The sequence below is a fragment of the Talpa occidentalis genome, unplaced genomic scaffold (assembly GCF_014898055.3).
Source record: "Talpa occidentalis isolate TD23 unplaced genomic scaffold, MPIMG_talOcc4v2.1 talOcc4.6, whole genome shotgun sequence".
Lineage (NCBI taxonomy): Eukaryota > Metazoa > Chordata > Mammalia > Eulipotyphla > Talpidae > Talpa > Talpa occidentalis.
In genome coordinates this window covers 120,641,673-120,669,427 of record NW_023604972.1, presented here as the reverse complement: position 1 = coordinate 120,669,427, position 27,755 = coordinate 120,641,673, and the positions used below count along the sequence as shown (strand labels likewise).

General features: G+C 38.8%; 1 long non-coding RNA gene across 1 annotated transcript in view; it reads left to right on the top strand.

Moving 5' to 3' along the window:
* LOC129144723 (uncharacterized) overlaps positions 1-27,755 on the top strand; it is a 143,618-nt gene that overhangs the window by 71,798 nt on the left and 44,065 nt on the right. The gene's annotated exons all lie outside the window — the stretch shown is intronic.

Here is a 27,755-nt window from a genome sequence, read left to right as displayed (position 1 = left end):
TTCTTGATCCAGTCATCTATTTTGGGGCATTTGGGCTGTTTCCAAAGCTTAGCTATTGTAAACAGTGCTGCTATAAACATAGGGGTGCAGGTGTTCTTTGGAATTGATGTTTCTGTGTCCTTTGGGTAAATACCTAGGAGTGGAATTGCTGGATCATATGGAAGCTCTATGTTTAGTAGGTCCAGAAATCTCCACACAGCTCTCCATAGTGGTTGGACCAGTTTGCACTCTCTCCAAATTTTGTTTCTTGTTTTCTCCACTGCACATAGCCTAGACTAATGTTTACCATCAGGGACAACTGTATTACTGAATAATAGCCAAAGAACATGAGTAGATGCGGTGTACTCCCTATATAGAACTGGCTCCTAAGAAAACTTCTCACATGAAATCGTCTATGTTTATTTCCCCTTCTGTTTGACTAGAATGGAGATGATGCATAGTGAAATTTTGTAATTTTATTTTGTTATAATCTCCTTAGTTTTAGTATTAAGCTACACTGGGTTATACTGACCTCGTAAAAGGAGTTAAGAAGTGTTTTCTCTGTTTTCTAAAAGAGTTTTTGTGAGACTGGAATTATTTCTTCCATAAATATTTGATGGAATTCAACAGTGAAACCATCTGGGTTTGGAGTTTAGTTTGCGGGAAGGTTTTAAATAATAAATTCAATTTATTTAATAGCTATAGGGCTATTGAACTGTTTTACTTCTTTTTGCAGTAGTATTGGCAAGGTGTATTTTTCAAGAATTTATTCATTTCATCTAAGTGGTGGAATTTGTTGGCATAAAGTTTTTCATAATGTTTATTTACTACCCTTTCGATGTTTGTAGAATCTGTGGTGATAACCCCTTCTTTCATTCCTGATGTGGGCAGTTGGCAATAGTTACTATAACTATGAAATCCAAATGTTGAAGGTGCTGAAGCTACAAGAGTAAGTGAACCCAGGTCCTGTGGAGGAGAGTGGTCAACCAGTCAGAAGCACTTGCCTCCTGTTGTTACATGAGCAAGAAATAAACCGCTGTTACATTGTTGATCAATCCTTGAGATTTGGGGCATTTTGGTTTGTTAAAGCAACTAGAATTACCTTGCCTGTTGCGGGTTGACAGTGGCTTCCATGTTTATATTCCCTGCTGTGCTGTGGCCCTTGGAGGATAAGGATCTGCCCCTGGTGTTTGTTACAATACTTTGCACAATAGTTGGTGAGTTTGAGGTTCTCAATAAATGCTCTTGAATATAAATGAGTGACTGAAGTGGTTCCGATGTGGAAACCTGGAAACTTTCTTTCCCTGGGATGTTTGATTAATTTCAAGCTAGTGTTAGCAAGAACACTCAATATTGCTTTATCATTTTCTCCCCCTGCTCACTCACTTTCCCTGTCTTCCCTCTCTTCTCACTCTCTTCTTTGTCCTGCCTTTATTCAGAATGGCATCTGTGGTCCTATCAGAGGCCTTTGATAGATAGAAAACCTTTTCAATCCGATCCCACTAAAAGGGGATTCAGAATAAAATAGACAAGGGCTGGGCTTATGTTTACTTTTGCTTTCTAACCAATATAGCAATTAGAAACCAACCCCACCATACAGTAACACTCACAACCCTATGCAAATGCATATATAAAAATGAATCCCAGGGTTGAACATTGAGATTGCTTGTCAGAACAAACTCTTAGAGGATCTTTTCAGTAACACCAGTTAAGTGACTTTATGTATAAAAGATAGACTAATTACAAATTATACTTAATAAAAGTAGACATCAGATTCATGGTTGGGAAAATCTATTTTTCCATATCTTAATATATGTTCCTATAAAAATTCAATCAAGAGTGTGTTATATATCAGACTTTTACCAAATTGAACTCCTCTGAAATAAGAAGCATTGATGAGAGACTTGCTGCATTGAGTTAGCCACCACCTGGGGCTGGGCACTCCCATGGTACTCTTGCTGGTTCATACTGGTGAGAATGGAACCTTCCAACATCTCCATTTTGCTGGGTTCTAGGTAAATTTCTGAGTGTTTTTCAAATAATAATAAATACATAGAGCCAAATTTCATTTCAGTGGTGCTTTTTTTGATTACTTGCTAGCACATTTTCTAGTCTATTTAAAGTGGGTAAATGCTATACCAAGTCTAATCTATGGTAAAGCCTAATCTATGCTAAAGAATTTCAGCAATATCCCTTTCCATGCTTCACATCCACATCGTCCTTAGAAAAGCACGTAGGCCTTCTTCAATATGCCCAGCAACAGAGATTCTAGAAAAGTTCATTAGAAAGCAAACCTTTTTCATTCATCCCTAGAGATTTATTCGTCTGTAGAAAATCATCCAATAGAGAGTGTTGAAAAACGCAGGCACAAGGTGTTGAAAAGGTGCCCACCTGGAAGGCAAGGGGTGTTTCTTGGAGTCTGCAGTTTCCACCCAAACCCTTAGCCATTACGTGGCCTTTCTCAGTTCTCCTATGACCCTCCTACCCCTGTTCTTCCTTAGCCTGTCATAGCCCTAGGCTTTTTATACCATCCTGAGACATTCCCTCTTCCTCAGTCTGTTATTCCGTGGCCCGTAAAGCTGGGCTGTGGTATTGCGTCTCCACAGAAGATGTCACTGTCTGATAAATGAAGACTCCCATCTGAACATTTTCTAAATTGGAAACTTCAGATTCTATAAAATGCAAATATAATTTGGCTAGTTTAAGTTGAACGTATAATTTACTTCAAGGGAATGTGTTATAGAGCAGTCGGATAACAGAGTGAAAGCTTGCCATAAACTCTCTTGTGTTAATATTGATAATGATGAGAAGTGCTGTTACTGAGGGCACGCTGTGTTCCAGGTGCTATTTTAAGCACTTCACGACATATGTCAAATCACTGGATCCTCATAACAGCCCTATGAAATAAGTACTATTTTTAGTCCCATTTTACAAATGAGAAAACTGAGGTACAGAGAGGACAAGTAATCCTCCCAAGGTCACCAAGCTTGTTAGTGGTGTCTATACCATATATCCAAATATTCCTCATTAAAGAATCTTCCTTGGGCCTCCCTGGTGGCTCAAGGGATTAAGTCTCAGCACTATGAAGCTGTCCTCAGCCACTGCAGCACATGTTCAATCCCCAGCCAGGGAGCTACCCTCATGGTGCAGCAGACCTCTCCTGTTTCACCTGCTGCTCCCCTCAGCAGTGTATTTCAGTCAATCCACCTGTTCTGTTCCCCACTTTGTCTCTGGTGAATCCTTACCCTCCCGCACCTCTGGCCTATACCCCAGCTCTTGTATGCATAAATAAATAAATCTTTAAAAAAATCTTCATCTTGTTCAGAATTATGCATAATATACCTCCTTTTACTCTATTTTAGAAATATTTTGATGGCCTTTATCTCCAAATGTCATCTACATGACAAAGTTTTACTCTGTATTTTCAAGCTATGCTTAGGTTATCAATAAAATCATCTTACCCAGTACCCTAAAATAAAAGATATCTTGATTTTTTACCCAAAAGTACCAGTTCTAACTTCTTAATCTCACAGAATACTTTACAAATTGAATTTTGTAAAACCACCATCATTATGGTCAGGAGGATTGATTCTCATTATAACTAGTTTGCTCTTACTTAACATAATTTGGCCTCACAAAATTGACCAGTTTCATTAGCATAACCCAGGCTGAAAAAGTAACTAAAGGGATGTTGGCTCTAGAAACTCTTGCTGCTCTGTCTTCTGTATGGTGTGTTGTTGAGGGTTAAGTATAAAATATCTGTGATATCACTTAAAAATGTGAGAACGCTAAACAAATATTAATAAGGTAACTTTATCTTGTATTTTATTTAGCAAGCTTATATTAAATAGTCATAGGTTCACATAGGTTTTCAGTACGTATTTGTTGAAAGATCTCATTTTTTACATTTTATTCAGCCACCCCTATTATTCTGAGTATTTCTTCAGTAGATTAATTGCATTGACAGTGCCAAATTTTCACTCTTCCTTTTGTGGGAGGGGCATTTTGACTCAACTCTTGACTCTAGGTCCATCACATGTCTTACTCTGGCTAATAGGCTGTGAAAAAATGTGGTCCAAAACTTGTACTCTGGACTTTGCCCATCTGCAGTAACTGTGAGAACATGACTGGCTAGTCCATTAAAAGACTGGGAAAGATACAGGGGAAATACTAGGTCATCTGCATACACCCAGGACCATTGAGTCTTTAGCTGACCTGTCAGCAACCACAGGTAAGTCTGCCAAGACCAGCCAAGCAGAAGCACTCAGCTGACCTATAGATTCTGGAGAAATAGCATGTGGTTATTGTTTTAAGCCACCATGCCTTGGCATGTTTTGTTATATAGAAACAACTAGCTGATACAACCTTAACTGTAGCAATAATTTCCATTTATGCATTCCCATTTGAGTGTATCTTAAGGCTGCTCAGCATAGTAGTTTATAGGCTCTTGGCTTCAAAACCAGATGGTCTGGGGTTCAAATTTCAGTTTCTTTACTTATAATAGTGCTGGCAACTAAGCAGTACTATAAACACATTAAATAAACTGCTGTGTGGCCAGATCTGTGGCAAGTGTATGCATAAATGATTCTATCCTTTCAATAACTGTGAAGTACATCATTACCCCTATTAAGTATATGCAGATACCACTGCTTAGAGAAGTTAAGAGACTTACACAGTATCACAGTTAGTAAGCGGCAGATCATACACCTAGATCTGGACATACGTATAATGACTAGCATAAATACATTGCCATACCATCCTAGTCGTTTTGATCTTTTGGACTTTTGGTGTTAATTTCAGTCTCCTGCCTCAAGTAGTATTTTGAAGCAATAAATTAGAAATGTCATTAATATTAGAAGGACAAGAGAGGAGGTAACAGAGAAAATTTTACATGCTAAGTGCTGTGCTAAGTGCTGGGAATCCTCTTTACTTGCCAAAGGTAACTTGGTATTAAAATCCTGTTCATACACATGAGTTTTGATCATGAGAAATGAAGATAAATGAAACCACAGAGGCTAAATCTCATCTATTAAATAAACACTTCATTAAACCAGACATTAGTGGTTATGAAGATGGAGTTGTGGGATCAACCAACTGAATGAAGGTATTTGAATTATAGACTTATTTTTCAAAGGAGCACAGTTCCATTTAGGTAAATATTATTTCCATGGCAAGTACTATTGGTTTTAGATTCTACTAACTGATTTTTTGTTTGTATCTCTTCCCTACCCTCTGAAGTATATGGAATCATGCATAAGAGAATAAGTTGTTTAAACTCAAGCTCCATTCTTTCTTGTTTTTAATATCCTTGGAGTGCAAGCAATGATAGAATGATCTTTTTTTTTTTTTTTAATAGAGGCATGTTTATCTTTATTTATTTATTTGTTTGCTTGTTTGTTTTGTTTATACATGCACTGGGTACAGTCAGAAGCGCGGGAGGGTGAGAGAATTCACGAGAGCCAGAGCGAGGGGCAGAGCAGGCAGAAGGACCGAAGTACACTGCTGAGGGGAGCAGCGGGCGGCAGGAGAGGTCTGCGCGCCATGTGGGACCCTCCTCCGGTGGCCGGGGAGCAGCCGGGGATTGAACCGGCACCGCAGAGGCCTCGGGCAGCTTCGCAACCCAGCGCTCTACCGCTGCACCACCGGGGAGGCCCGATAGAATGATCTTAAATTCTGGATTCTTGTATCTCTATATTGAGATTTTATAATCCCTCTCTCCTCTGAATTTTTCCATCTAACTTCTGATCACTGTTACCACCAAGCCTGTCTTGTTTACATGCTAACCTAACAAGTCATTAAAAAACAATAGCCCCCACAGAGTCAATTTTTTTTTGGGAGCAGACTTTGGAAAAAGTGGCCTGCATAATCCATAGCCTGGATAATTTGCCTTGGAACTCTGGATTCTGTTCTGCATGTACTTTTCAAAGTGTTCCGTTTCTGTTTTCCTTTACTCTATCCAGTAAAGGAGACTCAGGCTGTCATTTAATAGTTTGTGCTTGGAACTATCTCAAATGACCCAGGTTTTTCTATCTTTTATCCTGTGCCTCAGAATCACTCCATCAAATGTTGGAGAGCTGAAACTCACCATGGGGCTCAACTGCAGTCTCTCCATGTGTTGGTGACAAGTGTGTCAGCTAAGATGTCTGGGCAGCTTCCTATGACAGGAGTTTCCTTGAAGAAGATGGATTGACTGGTGTAGGCACCCAAGTCCCCATCTCTGTGGCTGGGCAGTGCCAAGTGCAGACTCATGGACAGATAATTATTATCATAGTAGAGGAACTTCAAAGAAAGGGTGGAATTCTGTGGCCGTGAGATCACGGTAGATCTGAGTGCAACTTCTGCAGCATTTCATTAGATTTTCCCTGGAACAGTCCAGGAAGTGGCATGCATGAAGCTTTCTGGCTCGCAGATCTGCTGTGCTTCTGGCTGAAAAAAAATTGAAATCTTAAGAAATATGTTTATTGTACCCATATCTTAAGAAGCTTTTGCTTGATCTTGGCAGGGCAAGCCGCCTTTTGAACAATTGAAAACATCTTTTTTAACTGTTTCCAGAAAGCATTTGCAAACACCCCGAAGTAAGGTTACATACTTACAATTCAGCTCTAAGCCTCAATTAAGGCTGTTGTTATATAGCATTTGCTGCCTCTAATAGCCTGACACCGTAATAATATTATACAGTATGCCAAGATAATGAGAAGAATGTCTAACATCTGCTTATATTCAGAGAACAAAGGAGAGAGTGGAAGGATGTGTCCTGCCACACTTGCAAAGCACCGCCTTCGCTCGCTGGAGACATAGGGTGGCTTTCGCCATAGATTATTCTCTGCCACCCAGAGGCAATGACAAAGTGTTCTGGAACTTGTGGGAGAAAGCTTACCTGCGATAGGCTGCTTGAATTGGGAGGGTGAGCAAAGCTGATCTCCTTAAAGGAACCATTTTCGAGTTCCTCCAGTACAGGTGAAGACTATACTTTTAGCTACTAACTCTTTTCTTTCTATCTTGCTGCTGGTAAGCTGTCATTCACCACGGGGCTGAAGAGCAGTCAGTACATGTGTTGGTGACAAATGCATCAGCTAAGATTCTGGGCAGCTTCCTATGACAGGAGTTTCCTTGCTGAAGCTTTCTTTCTGCTTCCCCTAGGGAAGAATCCTTCCTGTCTCGTCCAGCTTCTGCTATTTGCTCATAATCCTCGTGTTCCTTGGGCTGTGGAGTCATCATTGCAGTCACATGACCATCTTTAGTGTGTCTTCATATGGTCTTTCCTCTGTGCAGGTCTGTCTTTGTGTCCAAATTTCCCCCTTTGAGAAGTCGTTAATCACATTAGGGTAGAACCCATCCCAATAGCCTCATTTTACTTGTAAGACCCTATTTCCAAATAAGGTTACATTCTGAGGTATGGAAATTTTTAAGACTTCAATATAACTTTGGGTGGGGGAACACAATTCAGTCATTAAAAGAAGCTGAACCTCTATGTTTAGTAGGTCAAGAAATCTCCACACAGCTCTCCATAGTGGTTGGACCAGTTTGCACTCCCACCAACAGTGCAGAAGAGTTCCTTTTTCTCCACACCCTTGCCAACATTTGTTGTTGCTAGTTTTTTAAATATGTGCCATTCTCACTGGTGAAAAATAGTATCTCATTGTAGTTTTGATTTGCATTTCCCTGATTACAAGTGATGTTGAACATTTTTTCATATGCCTACTAAACATAGAGCTTCCATATGATCCAGCAATTCCACTCCTAGGTATTTACCCAAAGGACACAGAAACATCAATTCCAAAGAGCACCTGCACCCTTATGTTTATAGCAGCACTATTTACAATAGCTAAGCTTTGGAAACAACCCAAATGCCCAATAATAGATGACTGGATCAAGATGTGGTCCATATACACCATGGAATATTACTCAGCATTCAAAAAGATAAACACATGCCATTTGCAGCAACATAGGTGGAGCTGGAAGGGATCATGCTCAGCTAAATAAGCCAGAAAGAAAAAGAAAAATACCGGATGGTCTCACTCATAGCAGGAATCTAGAAAACTTAAATAAGGGACGAGGAAAAAGAATAATTATGAGAAAGAAAATATCAAAATCAACAAACAACTATGAACCAGAGACACTCTATGGGGCTTGGGGGGTGGGGAAAGGAGGGATTGGGTTAAAAATAAGGGGGTTGCAATTGTATGGGGAATATAAAAATAAAATTAAAAAATAAATTAAAAAAATTAAAGAAGCTGAACCTATTCAACTATTACAGGAAAAAAAAGTATTTTTGTTTATTTGTTTGGTTTTAGGTTTAAGGGCATTTTGGATTGAGACTTTCTGTTGCCCACAATAGTATCTTACCAATTCCTTCATCTGTGGCTATGGATAAAACAAAAAATCAGGGGCAAATTGGAGACTTGCTGTCTGTGAGTGACATGCTTAGTGCAATCAAAATGTGTGAGCAGGGGCCTCCCTGGTAGTACAGGTGGTTGAGCGTGGGGCTGTAAAGCTTTCTGCAGCCTTGGCAGTGTGGATTCGATCCCTGCTGGCCAGGGAGATTCCCACATGGTGCGGCAGATCTCTCCTGTTGCGCCCGCTGCTTCCCTCAGCAGCTTATTTCGGTCTTCTGCCTGTTCTGTTTCCAGCTCTGTCTCTGGTGAATCCTCTCACCTCCTGTGCCTCTAGCTTTTACCCCAGCTCTTGTATTAAAAAAAAAAAAAAACTTAAAAAAAAGTGTGAGCGACCACTAGGATGAGAGCATGTACTGCTGAGCTGCTCAATAAATATATTCATTCATTCATCAATCAAGTATTTCCTGAAGTCCCACCTATAGTAGTGCCACGTGCTATTCTAGGAATTGGGAATATAGTACTAAATAAAAAAGATATGCTTCCCTACCCCCATGGATATTATATTCTTGTAGGGGAGACATAATAAATAAGAGAAATCGGTGGAAAGTTGAGTACCATTGATAAAACCACAGGGATAGTGAACATCAGCAAGACTGGGATTTTAGATGGGGAAAGCGACAGAGTAGGTCTCACAAGTAAGATGACATTTGCATAAAGACTCAAAAGAATGACTGTAATTTTTTGTGTAGGTAGATTCAAGTGAGAACATGATATCCATTCTGGATCTAATTGAAAGCTTAAATTGGTTCAAAGCAAGAAAATATCCATAGAGGAGGTGCTCTATCTCCTTGAAGAATTCCTGCTAGAAGATTTTGTGCTTATTTCTACCTGCTCCATCTTGGACACCTGGAAAACTCTACAAGACACAGAGTCTGCTTACAGGAAATTAATTATGGCAAAGGGTGAATCCAACACATAGTCTGTGACAGGATGAATGTGTCTTTAAAAGTTTGAAGGCAGAGACAATTCTTTCCAGCCAGTATGAGTATTCTCTCTGACATCCAGGTTTCAGTATTTTGAAAAAGAAAGAGAAGGACCAAGTCTATTGTAATGTCTCTTGAGGTTTGTTATTTTTAACATAAAAATATTGATTTTCTAAAACATCCAAATATACAAGGTGTGCCTTGAAGACCTAGGACTGATTTCACGAGCTCTCAGTTACATGTCTTCTAAGCTATCATTTATCAGTTCTTATTTGCGGGTAACAGATATTGAAAAATTCTTTAAATTTAGTCAAATACACTACTTAAACAAAATCATGCTCCAAAATGATGTTTAGGAAGGCTAATTTGTTACTTTGAAGTTTGTATGACCTAGCACAAAATATTTTTACAACTCCAAGTTAAGACAACAGCCAAACAATTAAGTAAACAAAGCACTTACTCTAGTGCCTATGGTAAACATAGTTATATTCTACTGAATTATTTATTGCTTCTGGATATAGCTATGTGAGTAATAGATGATTTTCAGTCTCCTGTATTCATGCTGGTAGTGATGATCAATGCTTGGTTACTTGAATAGGAAACTTCAAAAAACTCCCCTTCTGTAGGGAATATCAAGTTAGAGGAATTTACACTTGATGTGAGTTATTAAAGGTTCAATTTATAATGAGAGAGAGAGAGAGAAAGAGAGAGAGGGACAGACAGACAGACTAAAATTCAGAGGTATAAGCAAAGAGACAAGCTTGCTTGTCTATGATGAAAATCTAGAGGCAGATAAGCAGTCCAGTTGGGTCTGTTCTTTCAGGTCACCCAAAGACTAGGTTTCTTCTTGTTGTTATTATGCCATCCCTTGGGTGGTTGTCTTCATCTCTTTGACTCACCACCACCGGGTTTGCTTTCCAGCCTTTAGGAAAGAGAATGTAGCAAGTGGAGGAGAAGCAGCTTCTCCTTTAAGGATACCATCTGCAAGATGCACACATTTCTTGTGCTCACGTTCAGCTGGCAGGGCCCTAACTGCAAGGGAAGTTGGAAATACCTGGATATGTGTCCTTTTTCCTTGCCAAAACTCCTGGGGTTAAGTTATCAAAAGAATGATGATTAGAATGGGTAGGAGACAACTAGTTTGAGAGAAAGTGCTATGGTTTCATTCATGAGAAGGAATGCAATTTGGATTTTAAGGGCTGATAAAACTTTGCAGTGCATTCATTTACTTCACAACCACCATGTAGAGGATGTGATGACTTTCTGCGACTGTATAGTACAGTTGGAAAGAGGTAAGTAAGTAGAGATTAGTAATAACATGATGATGTGACAGTGGGGGAGACAGAAGACACTGAATACTGTGAGAACACGGAGCAGAAGAATCTAGCCTAGTATAGTGAAAGAAGAATCAATGGTGGTTTCTGGAGCAATTGCTAGACTGATACTTCTCTTCAAGGTCCTATTTGGGTGGAAAGCGGAAACTGGCCCAAGGGTGGGAATCAGAGACACAGTGTAGCTTTAATGAAACTTCCAAAGACAGAAGTCATTTACAAGGCTGCTGCAAGAAATCTTAAGTGGAGGCAAGAGCAAAGGGAAACTTGTAGAATTTATCCAGAAAGGAAGAAGGATTACTGAGTAGGGAGGAAATTTTCTTGGCACCAGTTTTGTAGCAAAGTATAGAATCATGATGAGCCCCAGATTCTAGGTCATCTGCAATGATTTGAAGCATGGACCTGGTTATTGTTTGGCTGCATGCACCAATAAATCGATCAAGCTTTTCAACAAGAATTAGAATATTCCTATAATTCCCCATTAATCACGTCTTTTGGAAAGGTAGGAAGTGGTAGGAATCACATCTGTTTGGTTGTTTGGCACAAAATATTAGCTCTCCTAGTGTTTATCTGGTGTTTCTTTACTTAAAAATGTTGTAAGTTTGAATCATGATGAAATCTATTGTATTTGGAGGGTTACTTTTGAGAATCGATGGCAAGTTGTCCTAAAAAAGAAAGTCAGGGGAAAATATTGCAAGATAATAATTGGGAGGATTGGGGGAACTTATTTGATGGTTTAGCTAGTTTAGAACAAAATGTCTCATTTTTTTTCTTGCTTTGAAACAGGATATCACCTTTTCAGTCTCTATTTTTTTTTTTATTAGATTTTGGTTTAAGTGCAGTTTCTGAACTGTTGCATGCTTTTAATTTTGCCTTTCTTAACATTATCCATTTATAAGCACTTACTGAGTTTCTACCATGGTCAAGTGTTGTCAGGTATTGCCAGGAGTTGCAGGTTCTGGGCATTGTCAGAGGTTAGGAGTCAAGGGTTTGACAGTAAAAAAGGGCAGATCTAGTTCAAGCAAAAACAGAGCACAGTGCTGGAAACTGAGGCATGCTGCTTACCAGCTCTACTTCTGAAGTGCTGTTTGTCTTTAGCCAATTAGTCAATCTCTCTTTTCATAAAATTCTTTTCTTAACATGAGAATGATATAGCATTATTTTATCACACTTGCATTCTTCATTTTTACCTTGGCAAAATTCTATCATATCCAGTTCTTTAACTTTGGTTAGGACATGATTTCTCTGTAACAAAACCGTGAGGGAAACACACCAAAAACGTCATGTTTAAGACTGTTGTGTGAGAGAGAACTCTGAAATTATTTGCTGCTAGAAAAGATGGCTTCCCCATAACAGAAAAATCATGTTTGCCAGAAATTTAGATATTCCTTGGAATTCCATATCCACCAGAGACAATTTCCACTGTGATGATAACTGAAAGACTGGAATGTAGTAACGTTTTTCTCCCAGCATCTGACAGGAGCAATGGCATGGAATGGGGTCTTAACACAAATTGAATATGTAACACAGTGCCTAGCACATTCTCAGTTCATGTTAGCCTCTCTCGACCTCCACATAGTCATCTTTATAATGGAAATAATGCTTTATCCCATTACAAAGATGAGTACATTGAGGTTGAGAGAGGCTAAGGAAAAACTGAGTTAGTAAAGAGGCAGGATTCAAACTGACCTCTCTCAGATTCTAGTATCCTTTCTGCCTTCCCTTCAAATGTTTTCTTTGCTTGAGCTGGTGAAATCCAGACACCTAACCAGTCTGGTTGAAATAGTCTTGAATTGAGTTTAGGTGATTCTCAGGTGGGAGGACAAACTCCTCCAAGGCTGGGGCGAAATGTGATAGAATTGAAGTGAGAAAGGAAATTGACAGGAGTATTATTTCTCAAGCTGCTGTTTATGGGCAAGAACAAACCTTTTTTGTTCATCAAAATGACTGCAGTTCATCACCCTGACTTTAGTCAGACCTTAAAAGTAACGATGAAGATTTCAAAAACCATTTCTGTGTTTTAGAAACTTATTTCAAATTCACATGCAGACCAGGTCTGCAGAGAATGTGTGTGAATACCTTGTGCGCAACAAAGTTGTTTTAGCTCTGGACAAGGTGCTGTGATCATTGTCTCCCTGTTGACTCTGGGTCTCTGGGGTTCAGGGAGTGTAGTTAATCATTGGGGAATTTCCAGCACCCAGCACACTCTCTGGCATGCAGTGCAGCAAGTGCCCATTGAAATTGACTGTATCCCCATTTTTTTTGTTGTTGTTGTTTGTAACTAAAGGAATCAAATAGGCAAATCAATGACATCATTTGCAACTCTCTGTTCCTGGGGTGAATGTGGGCTTGGTTTATTTGTAGTTTTATTGTAGGTGGGCATTGCCTTTGTGCCACATCCCATCTTCTTTAGGGGACAGCTCTCTAACTGTGGCATTTGAATTCCTGATGCTGTTATAGGACAGGGAGAGGGGCAGCCCAAGCCCCGCAAACCTGCCTATTCTAAATGGGTTCTGCCATCCGCCGCATCAACACAAAACATAGGAGACTTTAATGGGAAGGAACTTTAATAAAAACTAGGAAACAATACAGGTGAGGCAAAGAGTCTAGTTTCTAAATGAAGCACCCAAAGTTACCCATCCCCTCGTGGGTAAAAGTCCATCCATATGGGAATGGCGCAGAGCAAAGCCCCAAAGCCTGCTAAAAGTCTAAAGCATCTTCCAGTGGGGACCCACAGAAAAGGGTCACAAACAACCGGACAAGCCCGGAAGGAAAAGAGCAAAATCAACATCAAGATAAAAGCTGCCATGGTCACCTCCCCACGGGTCTCACCCACATCTGTGTCACCCAGTCCACGACCAAAAGACAAGCGCAGTTTCTTCACATGTCTCTAGGCTCCATGCGCCTCTTCCAGGTCTCCTGGCTCCATCCTGCTTCCTTCCTCAGTCTCTTCCTGCAGCTTCTTCTTTTGCTGCTCAGCTCCACCCTCCCTGGGGTGGGGCAGGGAACCTCCCCCTTTCCTGGGGACCACCCTGTTGCAATGCCACTTCCTGATGGTCCACCAAAGAACTTGATGAGTTAGTAATGTTTGTAAGATGTACTTCTTATGTGTGAGTATAACTGCTAATTTTTAAAGCAAAATGGAAAATCAGAGAGAAATTAGGGGAAGTTCTTAGTAATCTTGAAATATTTCAAGTTTGGAGAGCTGCTTGGAAAATGGTTAACTTTTCACTCATATAGGAAGAGTAGCGAGAAATGCATGAATGAGGACAGCTGCTCTGTGGTCTGGGAGGGTCTATTTGCATTTTTGCTGTTAGGGTTGCAATGGCCTTTTTACTAATGTGGGTAATGCTCTGGTGGTTAGTTTCAATGATTTTCTTTATTGTGATTTGCAGATCAATCTTCTACATGGTTGTTCCATTTAACCTGTATTCCCTAGGTTATTTCTTAAAGCAATTTATTGAACATTATCCTAAATTGAACTGCATTTACTATCCCTTGACCCAATTACTTAAATGGTCCACATCCATTTGATTTTGATTGTCTTCTCTCTTGCTGTTTGCTTTCTCTCTAGTTTTACTATCAATTGCAAAAAAGACTATTTAGTTCTGGCATCCCTTCCTTCCCAAATCACTCTCTGTTTGAGCAGTGCAACTTATAAAGGCAGCTGTTCTAATTTGAGAAATCCCAGTTCTTCCATCTGAGTGTGGTTTATTTCAACAACTCAATTCTACAAAGATTTATAGAGTGCCTACTTTGTGATAGGACTCAGCTAAGCGCTATCTGCTTGCCTTCTTTCTCCTTTGGAGTAAGTTTGCTAGGCAAAGGTCTCTGATCTCTGAATTGGGTGTCTTAGCTCTGGATCCTGTCAGATAGTTTCCTAACACCATTTTCAACTCCTCTGGGCTCCTTTCAACACTCCTCTCACAGTGCACAGAAAATGTCCAGCAGGTCGGTTGGCTGCAATCATTTGTAACTTCTAATGATGAAGCTTTGTTTCTTCAGGTGTTCTTCTCCCACAGTCCTTAGAATAGTTTTTATTCTTTGATAACATTTACATGATATGCCTAGTCCTGGTTCATTTCTGTCTGTCTGTCTATCTGTCTCTCTCTCTCTGCCAGTATCATTACAATTTGTTGCTTCCCAGTCTTAAGATTTTCTCTTTAAATACCAAGGAAGATTCACCAACCTCCTTTATTTCTCCTAACCCTTGTAAACCAACACTGTGCTTATATTCGTTTTCAAAGTTGTTTAGGTAAAACTAATGGTGGGAAAGAAAATGTTTTTTCCTGGAAACCTATTTAGTTACACTGCCAAAGTAAAGATATCTTTAAACAGGGCTTCCTTTAGGTCTTTTTAAATTTCTGCCCCATTATGGAAATAACATTTGCTAAGCTATTGCATTGTTTTCTACTTCCTATGTTCATCTTGAGAGGTCAATTCTGCAGTTGCCAATTTGCTGCTCAAATCCCATTACAACCAATACTTCTCTGACTCAAGGCTGTCCTGTCACAGGTGGAGTTTTCCTTGCATATGGGGTCCCATCCTGTGGAGTCCCTGTCAGTACAAACAGGATTTAACCTGTTCTCAAGAGGCAGAGGGAAGATCTTGTCTAAAGCCACTTAGAAGCTAGATAGCTGAAAACCCAGAAATTCCAGATTTGGTGGTATTTGCCCCGATCATTCAACCATGCCATAGTTCAAGCCTTGGGTTGTATTTTGAGTGACAGCGATTTGATTCAACCATGGCATTGAACAGCAGATTGAATTACTGGAGTGTCGAGTTTACTGAAGGGAAAGACAAAACAAAGTAAGAGAAAAGGTGTCAATGGAGAATTGCAGAATTTGGTAGCAAAATGGAAGGAAATGTAATTAGTCTTATTTGAAAGAGCTGAGAGTGTGGGGATTATGCTAACTAGTCCATAAAGTGGTGGATTTTTTTTTTTTTTTTACTGTTTTATGCAATTCAGGTCCTGTGAAATGCTTTCTTGTGGAACAGCAAAAATAAGTTCTTGAATCTTAGGCCAAAGAGAAAAGACATTAATAAAGAAACAAACCTTTATGTTTAAAATACAATCTTTGGTTTGTGATCTTTGGTTTTCCTTCTTTCTGGATTTATTTTAGGGTAAAGGGAAGAGAAGGCTTTGATTACCCTCATTTTATCCTTGTCCCTTTTCCTGAAGATCTGGTTTCCATTAGACTATTTGCTGGTGTGAGAATAAGGCTATTTGGCAAATAACTGGAAGAAATATGACATTTATTTTGTTTGCAGCTGTATTGTATTCCAAAAGGAAATATGGTTCTATTACTAGGTTGCTATATCATTTCAAATATCTGGGCTCTGATACAACTGTGCACTCATATAAAAGAAGACCCAAGCAGGATGTTTTGAACATTAGGTGCTAGATGTTCTTTTTATGGAAAATGCTGTTTCCATTTGCAATTCAAAACTTAATGTAAAAATACACTTCACTGAAGGATGGCTTTTCCTTTTCTCCTGAATTAAAGAGGAATATCTAATGTAAATACTTAGTTTGGTGTGAATTATTTCATCTTTGGCACTAAGAAGCATTTAAAATAGGTTCATTTGAAGACTTTTAGTTTATCTTGTGTGTAAACTACAGCATTTGAGAACTTCTCAGTTCTCATGTTCACTTGCAGTGTATTTAACAATAGGAGATCGATTTTCTCTATTCGCTCTGTCAACTAGACACATTTCTCCTTCAATCTATTTGTCTCAATAGAGTGAGACTGGCTACTTTTGGCATTTGGCATTAGTTATAGTAGCTTGTATTTTTTCCAGATGACTTTAGTGTATATGTCAGCACTATGTACATAGAGGTTTTTTTTTTTTAAATAAAGCAGAATTCAGTCTCTTTTATATAGAAGAAAATAAAGCCATATGGAAAGATTTCATTTTTCAAATGTACTTGTAGCAGACAGAAAATTTAAATTCTGCTTTTGTAGAAAGCAGGTCGAATTTGTTTCATGTCATTTTCAATATTGCCTCTGAGTTCGAAGATCAATCACTGACTCTAGATTTTGCATCATGCACAATGTAGCTCTGCTCCTTGTGTTTGGATAGATGTGCAGAGCCAGGGGGACCTGGGCAGACATTTTGGTCAGCCAGAACAAGTTAGAGATTTTTGGAATCTGATGCAATCTAGGTTTCAAAAGAGACTGTAAAATCCCAAAGACCTGTTGGTTCCACAGAGAGGTGTTGGGGGAACTCAAGTTAAACAATGGCATCTGCAATCCTTGATGGATTTACACCTACAGGCCAGCAAGAACGGAAAACACTTCCCTAAGACAGCTGGATCGCCTTCATTTGGAGATCTTTCCATTTTGTAGAATTTGAAGAAAATGCTCAAAGAATCACGAAATAAAGATGTCAGCCAAGAAATGTCCTGGAAGACATCTGCCCCATATATATATGTTTTAACAATCTGCTGTTTGAAAAACAAAAATCATATGCAATGTAGTTTGTAATCTATACTTTGCTTGATAAAGATAATGATTCTGAATGGAAATACATCTGGGTCTTTTTAAAATACTCAGTACTGTACTCAATTATGAATGTGCAGATGTTGATTGCAACCAGCTACAGTTGGGTGGTATCTCTTTCCATCTTTAGAATGGGTTGGTGCAGGTGTGAGAGTCTATGGACTGTCATGGATGGTAGCTCCAAGGAGAAAAGGTTCCAATGGGAGAAAGGGCAGCTGAAAAGACACAGCCATGATGGGGAGCATTAGAGAAGATTTTCTTTATTAGTGAGTTGCTCTTGATTATTCCAATAAGAAGAGACTGGTGGCTTGGACATCATGGGAAAAGCTGGGTAAGCATATTCAAAAACTGTGTGTTTCTTAAAAAGTGATTGGCAGCAAGTATAGATTTATGTGAAAGATTCAATAAAATTTGAATTGAAAGCAGCTGTAAAGTTATTAAAATCAAGTAGGAAGGAATAGTATATTCTTATTTTTAGCTTTTTCATTTTTTCCCCGGATTCTCTTTATTTTGATGGTGTCTAATGACTCATAAATGAGACTTTTGAGCTTTCTATGTTATTATTTTAAATACATTATAAATATCTTGACATCTCATTATATGTCTTTCCTTGGTGTTCTTGGTATCCAATTTAGTAAATTTCATATTTCAGGTTGCAAGTAATTAGTGGGTGGGAGGATCTAATTTAGTGATCTATAACAAGTATTTTTTATTAACATTTTATGGAAACAAAGCTTACATATAGAAAAGTACATATATAGTTGATGCATTTTCACAAAGGAAACACACCCTTGTAACCAGAACCCTGATTAAAAAAATACCAGCTCCCTACTAGGCTTCCCTCACCTGATTCCTTCAATTCACAACCCTTCCAAAGGAACTCACTGTCAGGACTTCTGACAGCATAGATTGTTTGGAGCTGTTTTTGAGCTTTATGTAACTAGAATCACACAGTATTAACACTTCTGTGTCTAATATTATGCATGGGTGATTCACCCATATTGTTGTAAACAAATGTAGTGCTCCGTTGTATGCATATACTGACATCCATTTATCCATTCTACTGTTAATCAACCTTTGGATAGTTTCTGGTACTTGGCCTTATGAGCATTGCTACTGTTCATGTTGCTTCTCTGAACATTCTAAACAAGTCAGCTGTGGACACGTGCACTCATTCCTTTTGGGTATACCGAAGAGTGAAACTGTTGGGTCATCAGGTCTAGTATATTTCATTTACATGTATCCTATCAAAGAATTTCTCAATGTATTTGTATCAAATCAGAACTGAATATGATAGAATAAATGGAAATAGGATGGGATAGAATGGAATGAAGAAGCAAATGGAAGTCTGTATCACATGTTGTGGGGTAATTATTGTTTCTTCAAACTTATTCAACTATATATTTTTGTTTGTACTAGATTTCAGGGTGAAATTATACTCATTTTTTTCTGAGTATCCATAAAATGTTTAAGAAGCACTGTCTAATCTTAAGCTTCAAGTTCCAACAATGATATTGACTATGTTGCTTTAATGAGCAACAGAAATTGCTCTGGTGTCAGTGAGTAATATAAAAGGCATTGCCAAGAGCAGGGAAACCATAAGCTTTTTTAGGATCTGGACCAACTTTCAACAATAATAATATTTAGAAACATGCTGTGATAAGAGCTGCACAGAGAAATGAAAGCATAAGGTTGAAATGTCAGTTGTGATTTTAAGATAGTCAAAACAGCAACCTTAGATGATTTCACATGATCATTTCTGGCCTTACATACTGAGTGCTGTGAATTGTTCCTTACAAAGCTTCTGCTCTCACTTCACTTCCAAGGAAATAAACAACTCAAGTCAAAGGCAAAGGGCTATTCCATTATAACAAGTGAGGTATACAAACATTTTGGACTAATTTTCCTGATTGATTACGCAGAATAGTTAGAACTCAGAAGAGAATATAACAGATAGAAGAAAGAGTATGCAGTTGACTGCTAGAGGTTATATCCTGGTTCCACTACTTACTTCCATGTTCCTTTCTCCCTTTCCCCCTCTCTCTCTTTCTTCTTCCTTCCTTTCTATTAAAGTTCTGATTGTCAGGTTGCCACCTATTACATACTGTTGTTCTAACATTTAGGCTTGTGAAACTCTCGGGACAGCCACATGCAGAAAACTGAAATTAGACTACTCTCTAACACCATACACAAAAATGAACTCGAAATGGATTGAAGACTTCCATGTAAGACCAGAAGCTATAAAATACATAAAAGAAAACCTAGGCAAATCTGATTATATCAAGCTAAAAACTTCTGTACAGTGAAAGAAACTGTAATTAAAACAAGAAGACACTGAATGGGAGTAAATATTTGCACATAAATAAACCTGATAAGGAGATAATATCCACAAAATATAAAGACAAACAATTCATCAAAAAGAAAACAAAGAATCCAATAAAAAATGAGCATTTCCAAAGAAGATATACAGATGGCCAATAGGCATATGAAGAAATGTTCAACATCATTTATTGTCAGGGAAATGCAAGTCAAAACCACAATGTGATAACGCCTCAGTCCTGTGAGAATGGCCCATATAATAAAGGAGAAACAACAAATGTGCAAAGAGTGTGGAGAAGAACGGACCCTGGTACTCTGTTGGTGGGAATATAGGCTGGCCCCCAGCCCCTATGGAAAATTATATGGAGGTTTCTCAAAAGATTAAAAATAGATCTACCATGGGATACAGCAATTTCACTCCTAGATATCTACCTAAACAAGATAAAGTCATTAGTTTGAAGAGATATATGCATTCCTATGTTCATTAAACCACTACTTACAATTGCCAAGTTATGGAGACAATCTAAATGCCCATCAACAGAGAAGTGGACTTAGATGAGGTGGTACATAGAGACAATGGAATACTATTCAGATATAAAAAGATGAACTCTTGCCATTTCAACAACATGGATGGAACTGGAGGGAATTATGTCAAGTGAAATAATTCAGAAAGAAAAAAGACAAATACCAGATGAGTTCACTCATATGTGGAATGTAGATAAGACAAATAAACTGAATAACAAAAACCCACAAAGAAACTGATGAAACTAAACCAAAACAAACCCTAGAAATATGACTACAGAATTGAGGCTACTAGGGGAGGAAGGGTGAAGGTAGGGACAAAGTTTGAAGGGACCACAATGGTATATGGTGAAGGAATATGGGTGCCTGGATGATGGGGTTGGGTAATAACATACATATCACCAGGTGTGAACCTATTCCCCTAAGTCATATGTGGTGTTGTAAACCAATGTTATCTCAACAATGGGAAAAGATAAAGACAAAGTCCCACTGAAAAAAAACAATGAAAGCCTCTTTATGTCATTTCCTTGCTTAACATTCTTCAGTGTTCCCAATTGCTTTCAGAGAAACCTTTTCATGTGATCCTAGGAGACCCTATGCCCTCTGTCCACTACTTACCTTTCCAGGTCTGTTGACTCACACTGCCCCTTGCTATCAGCCATAGTCAAACCCACTCTATCTTTAAGGACTTATTATGGGATATTCCATTTCCTTCTTTCAATGCTTTTTGGTGCTTGATTAATTCCTGCTTGTATTTCAGGGCTGATCTCAGAGGACATTTTCTCTAGGAAACCTTCCAAAATGTGAATTATTTGCCCTTCTCCTATTGATTCTTGTTATTTTCTGTATTGGCTATATTGTATTTGTTTATCTAATTTTCTTCTCTACTGAAGCTCTTTCAGAGGAAGGACAGTGTTTTTGTAATTCATCTTTATATTGTTAAAACAATGCTTATCAAATTAATGGTGAACACAGAGGTATAATTGTTAGGGGAAAAAGGATGTCCCAAAGCTAATTCCATATAGGCTTTGTGGACTCCACCCCCACCCCAGGTCAAAGCCAAACACACTGGGAACTCCAAATCCCATCACCACCAAAGGGAAGGTGGCTGGGACCTGAGGGTGGGGTTAAGCAGCCAGGTGGATAGAAAAGGCAGACACGTGGGCTTTGGGGATCACCCATTTTGGCTCTCTGCCAGCTCGCAGCGTCCGGCCAGCTCTGAGAGTGACTTTGGGTTTCCAGGTCGTCGGATCGGGTAGGACGCATTAAAGACTTTGTTTCCCTATTTTCTCCCTGAGTTGTACATTTTCCTTATTTCCTTTTCTCTTGTAAATAAACCTTTTATTAACCTTTTGTGTGTGTGTGTGTAGTAGAGTATTCATAAGTCCCTTTAAAGCGCGCGGGTGAGGACCCACAGCCAGGAACCTGTTTAATATCGGGGTTGCTCTATAACATTCTCTGAAGGGTGGAATGGCGGATGATTTTTTATTTTGTATTCCTACTTATGTGTTGTATAATTTTTTTTTTCTACAAGCCGTGCACATTGTACATTGTGAAAATTTTAAAATAGGTTAAATTTTAAAAACTGTAGGGAAAGATGAAAGGGTGGTAACCCATGAATGAGTCTGTGGTTGCTGTTTAAAGGGTATAGAATTTAGGTGCTAGTGGCCCCTATCTCCAACCCATATTTGTTAGTAGGACCTAGGGTATGAAGACTGTAGGGTCCAGACGATAAAAAACAGGTGGAATCAGAGAGGAAATGGGGGAGGATTAAAGAGGGGGAGGATCCTTTAGGAGAGGCAGATGGGACCAGCTGTGAAATTTCTTTAGAAAACTGGAAGAAAATAAAAGTATTCCAAGTATAAGAAAAATAGAAGCTGCAGAACCAGGAAATATGAGAAAAAGCTGGAGGAATAAGAAGTACAAAATATAACAGAGAAAAAAGGGACAAAGGAAAGAAAATGAAAGGAATAGGATTCAGTAGGGAAAAATATATCAGAATAATATTTTAGGGGAAAGATCAGGAAGGAACAGAGACTAAGACTGTTGACATGTCCACCCCAGTGCAGGCCATCTGGTCTCCTGTTAGTAGTAGATCTGCCTCATTCCGCCCTCCAGGTGCAGCCATCATAGCCACAGCATCCTGAAGGGATTTCTGAAAAGTCCCCATTGGGTCGCTTTTTTCATTGGGAGGTTTTGTCTTCCAAACTTAAGTGCACTGGGCCTCTGGTGTGAGCCATTTATTTACGTTTTGAAATGTGAGCATTCCACGTGAACTTGCTCTACCCTGCTGTATCTGTGTGCCTGGGACAAAAGACATGACTTAGCTGTCAGAGCACTGAAGTATGCGTCCTGCCTGTAGGTCAGGTCATGAAGCAAAGCTATTTAAAAAGTGTGGGGCTCCTCTTGGGAGACAGCTGTGTGTCCATGCAGCATTTGTCAGCTGTGCTAAAGATGCAATTGAGGCAGAAAGGAACATACAGGAGAATACTATATGAATGGAAGGGCGCCATAAAGTGTTTTAAACTGGTGTGAAGACTAGTTTGAAGTGTTGGGTCACAGGGTAAGCTCTCTTTCTCCTAGAACACTCTCTGGCAGATTTGCAGAAAACTAATTATGGTAGGTACAAAATGACTGTACTGAGACTCATCAACCATGGTTCTTCCTGCTAGTTTGCCAAGGTGAATACTGTGGGACAGAGTCCAGTGGTCATCATGTTTCTCTGGACTTAGAAGGAGGTAGTGGTCATACTCTACCCTTTGTTTTCTAAGCCTGCCATAGATTCTACTTAAACCATGGACAGTTGGCCTCTATCTAGTAAGTCTGCCTAATAAATTTGATCTTAAAGTTGAAAAGACTAAGACAAGTGATTAAACTGTCATTATTACTGGGGTAGAACTTAGCCTTCACAAGATGATTAAATTCAATATATGGAACAACATGGGGTGACTAGAGCACGACTTGCTTTATATTGTGGTTTTAAATTTATTTATGAGGCTATAGAGATTATTGTTGAGTTTGATTGTTAAGTTTTCAAGCAATCATTGAAAATAGAGTTTGGCAGAGCTAGGATGGCCCACTGGTTCCAGGGACTCCTCCTTTTCTGTCTTTGGCATGGATTATAGGCAACTTTCCACTTTTGGGTGTTGTTCTCCCATTGGAATGACTCACATCTAGTATTATGTATTTCAGTCCAGAGTTCGAGTGCAATATTTTATGACCCATTGTGGAAACTATTCTGTTTTCAGATACCCACGCTCATATGGAAAATATTGAGGCCCATTCATGTCTTCAGAAATTGTTATGATGTTGTGGCAATAGCATGGATTTGGGAGTGAGATAGTCCTATCTTCAAATTTGGGCTCTGCCACAGACTTACTGGAAAATCTTGGACAGTTTATTTAGCCTCACAGCTCCAGTGTCCTTACTTATGAAGATAATAATGTCTACTCAGGCAGCTGTGAATGTTAAATAAGAAGATGTGTATCTGTTCACATCCTTAGTTGCAGACAACAGAATTTGGTTTTGATAATTTAAGCAGAAAGGTATTTATTAAGGGATATTAGCTCACAGAATCATTGGGCATACAGAAGAGAATGGCTCCAGACTGGGCTTCCAAGAATCACACTGCAGAACTGGTCTGCAAAAAGAGATGCTGCCACAGTGAGTCCCAGAACCAGTTTGCCCCTGCCCTGATCAGAAATTGATAAATCAAAATTTGTCACTGCTGTTGTCACTTCTAGGAGAGAGAAATACTTCTACCCTTGTGCTTACCAGAAAAACTGAACTCCCCAGAGCAGCCCCACATCTCACTGTGCATTGCTTTTCTCCCACCCCCAGTCTTGATCTACTCTTCAAATGGTTAGTGTCCTTACTACAAAGATGACTTCCAGATGCCATGCATTTTCCCCTCTGGTCTTTTGTTGCCACTCTTATACCCAGAATGACTTTCTCTCCTTTCTGCCCATCAAAATCCTAGAAACCTAAAAGACATAACTCAAGTTCTCCTGTTTCAAGTTTCACAGAATTAAGTTATCCCTCTATATGTCAAATTTAAGAATGATCTCTTTGACTAGCCTAATTTCTCTGGTGTTACCTAAAATTTTTGTGTGATTTTTTTTAAAAATCTTAATGTCTATTTTCCTAAACTCTAAGCAAGGACATATGTAAGATTTGGTGGTTGCTACAGTACTTAGCAGATGGTATATAGTCAACAAATATTGGCTGTAACAAAATGACTGGAACATTAGCAATTTAGAATTGCCTCCATAAGGGACTGTAGTGTATGCTGTGATGAGTCACAAAACCCACTTCAGAACCAAAGGATTTAATCTTCTAGCTGATTTTCTTCAACTTGAGCCAACTCTGAAGGGTAATACCAATTTCAGAGTTTCCTTGGGATTGATAGAGGTGTTTGTTGAAACTGCATTACTGCTCACTCTTCTCAATCCCACCTCTAGTCTCTTCTCTTAGGTATTGAGAACTTTCCCTGAAAAACATCCCACACTAATCACAGCATGTTTTCCTTTAACCTGCAACATTGTGATAAGAACAATAAGTGATTTGAAGTTTCTGAACTTGTTTTGATGTGTTTGAAAGAAAAAGAAGTGGTTCAAAATTTAGCAAGTTTTTTTTAATGCCTGCATGTTTGAAATTAGAGCCATGTAATTTTTATTATCATTTTCAACATAGGAGCCTAAACAAAGTAATGACTAAGATATGTCTTTGCATCCAGGTAGTATCTATCACTGTATTCAGAGAGTGATACATGAATCCACAAACATGACAGGTTTTAACATATTTCTTATGTGCGGAAACTTTGTTTAAAAAATTACTGAGGGGTCCTGCCTGATGGAGATTGAGATGTGATTTCATCACATTGACAAAATAGCATTACTTATTTGAGTTTTTTTTTTTAAATGAGTTAGAAAGCAATGAAGTAAAACTAGAAATAGTAAGAGCATAAACAAATTTAGTTGAAAATTAATTGAATTTCAAAGACTCATGGCCAACTTAATTAACCATTGTTTTGCAGTGAAAATTGTGCATTTGGGATGCTATTAACTGTTCATATACAACAATTCTATTTACAAATGAGACTGTTTCTTATGGCATTTGTAATTATACTACTTGTGTGACATGGCTGTTTTATATCCCTTTCCAAAATCAGAGGTATACAGCTAGAAGCAGTCTTAGATTTCATCTAGAGACCTATGTCTCTTAGTTTACACATAAGGATAAAGGAGATGAAAACACATGTTCAGAGTCAAGACCCATTAATAGCAAAGCCAGGCATCTAATCCAGACCTTCAAATTCCATCCATTGTGTGTGGCTGTCCCTTCCCTATGTCTGTCTTTTGGAGATTATCTATGTAAATCATCTTTCACTCAGGGCCAAAGGATGATTTTCCTACTCACATTTTTTCTGCTACGCCAAACAATTTGGAGCATTCACAGATCAGAGCATCTGAATTTCTTAAAACAACAAATACCCAAATGAATTTAACTTGGTCAAGAGATTGAATTTTGGCCTCTGTGATGCCCAGCAGGTGAGTGGACAGAAATATTTACTTCTCAAATTACTGTTGTGCCTGCTATGCTGACATGTGGTTGCTTGTTCTGAACAAATACAAAAATATGGGGGTGGGGCAATACCCTTCTCTACCTTAAATGTATTGATAGTTAAGTTCAACTCAAAGATGGAGGGATAAAAGGTACATTTAAAAGTGTCTCCCACTCCATTCTCCCATAAATCAGCTCTTTGCATCCACCAGACCTGCTCAGATAGACCCATGAGCCCATGCTTTGTCCCTCTCACTTGAGGTTGCGAGGATGGAAAAGCCTCATTTGGCAGAGGGGCCTTTGTGGGGCTGTGTTTCTAGACTCGTTTAGAAACTTGGAATAGTTCTCTTTAGTCTTCTAGCAGTGGGGGCTGAGGGGAAATGTCTCTCTCAAGTTAGCTTGGAAGCAAAGACAGAGTCAGTGGTATCTGGATCCAAAGTCGATGGCAGATTTACCTTTTATTTGGCTAAGTTGCTTCTTCTGTCAATGAAATGGTCATTTAAAAAAGAGTAAATGTTTTGGCTGTGTTTGGTTGTGTTCATAAATTAAATCTACCAAGTTCTTTTTTGGTTAACTCTATAGCGAGGTCAGGGTCATCCAGAGTGTTTTCCTACAATTTGTGTAATGAAACAAATCAAGCCCGATCTATAACTAGAAGAAGGCAAAACAGAAGTCATAAATATATACACTTATTCTAAGAATAAATGTAATGTCTGACTACAATTTAACTAGATTCCTTTGTTGAAGTTATTTCACATTTTTGGAAAATTAAGTTTTGGGGGCTATGACTTTCGTAGCCACAAACAGATCTTGCTTGTATTGTTATGCATCAGATGATAGAAGCTTGATTTCCAGAAACTTGGCCCTCCAGTAATTACCACCTTATTAAATACAATTATTTCCTTAAGGTGAAGTAAAATGTCATCTTGAAATTCTACAATAGCAACCTGCGTTGGAAAGGACTCAGCCCCTAGTTCTCATGCAATGTTGTCTATAATTATTTTTATTTCCCAACTCAAATTGATTACTGGCAGATAGATCATCCCTGACATGCCAGCCAGAGTGTACATAGGTCTAAGTAGATATTCTTTATTACCAAATGCAGACTTGAAAGTTCTAACTTTTTCCTACCCTGTTCTAAGGATTAAAATTTTGCATGGCAGGATTTGTAAGGCTCAATGTATTTATAAGCCTCAATGTTATACAAATCATATAATTTTTTGAGGTTAGATCAAATATTATCACTACTACTACTCCCCTGGCCAATTATTGAATATATTTAAGTAAAAGTGAAACTTTTTATTGAAATCAAAAAACAATAGTTACACTATTTGTATGGGAGCCAAAGATTTGAACATAAGGTAATGATAGGAGTGACATTAAATGAATCTATATTAGAAAAAATATCTACCTTGGCATTGTAATGCTATAAACTTAAATCTGAGACATTGTGGCATCAAGTAAATGATGAGTCAGGCTGGGAAGAGAAATCAAAAGAATCTGGTGTGGTGTATTTTTCCAGATTGTGGGTCGGAGTTCAGGTCTGGCTGCTGTGAAGTTTGAATCTTCAAGTGACTCTTTCAAAGGGATCTTCCTTCTTCTCAGGGACATGATGACCTGGGAACCTTCTGGTATTTCTGGACCTCTGTAGACTGTGTGTGGAGCAGCAGTAGCAAAAGCTGCCCTTCAGAAAGTCTGGAAAGTGAACTGGATGTTGGCCTGTGTTTGTCTGAAGTGGTCATTGTCCTTGCTTGACTGGTGGAGCATTCTCTCCTTGCACAGGGAAGCCGTCCATCTTTCCTAAGCTTGGTTTTCAGAGGAGACAGTGTGTCTTGGAGGTGGTCCTCTCCAGCTCTTCCTCCATGTCACTGGCATCTCCTTGTAGAGGGTGAGCTCCTGGCTTCCAGCCACATTGAGATCTTTCTTGTCCATGACTGTGCAGTGGGGTTCTTTCTCTTTTGAGGTTTTCATCTGTGCCTCAGGCTAGAGTTTCAGGCGAAGCTTCTGAATCTCACTTCTGAGCTGGAAATTTTCAGATTCCAAAGATGTATGCTCCATTTGGAGGCTTTTTATTTGTTCACTGTCATTTGATTTTCTTCACCCAGTTTCCTAGAGAGCCCTCCTTTCTCTCCTGATTGCCTCTTCAAGGACACTTTAAATTCACAAATGAGAAGTTTCAGATCCTCACAGAAAGACAGTCTGGGAGATGTGTAACTCCTG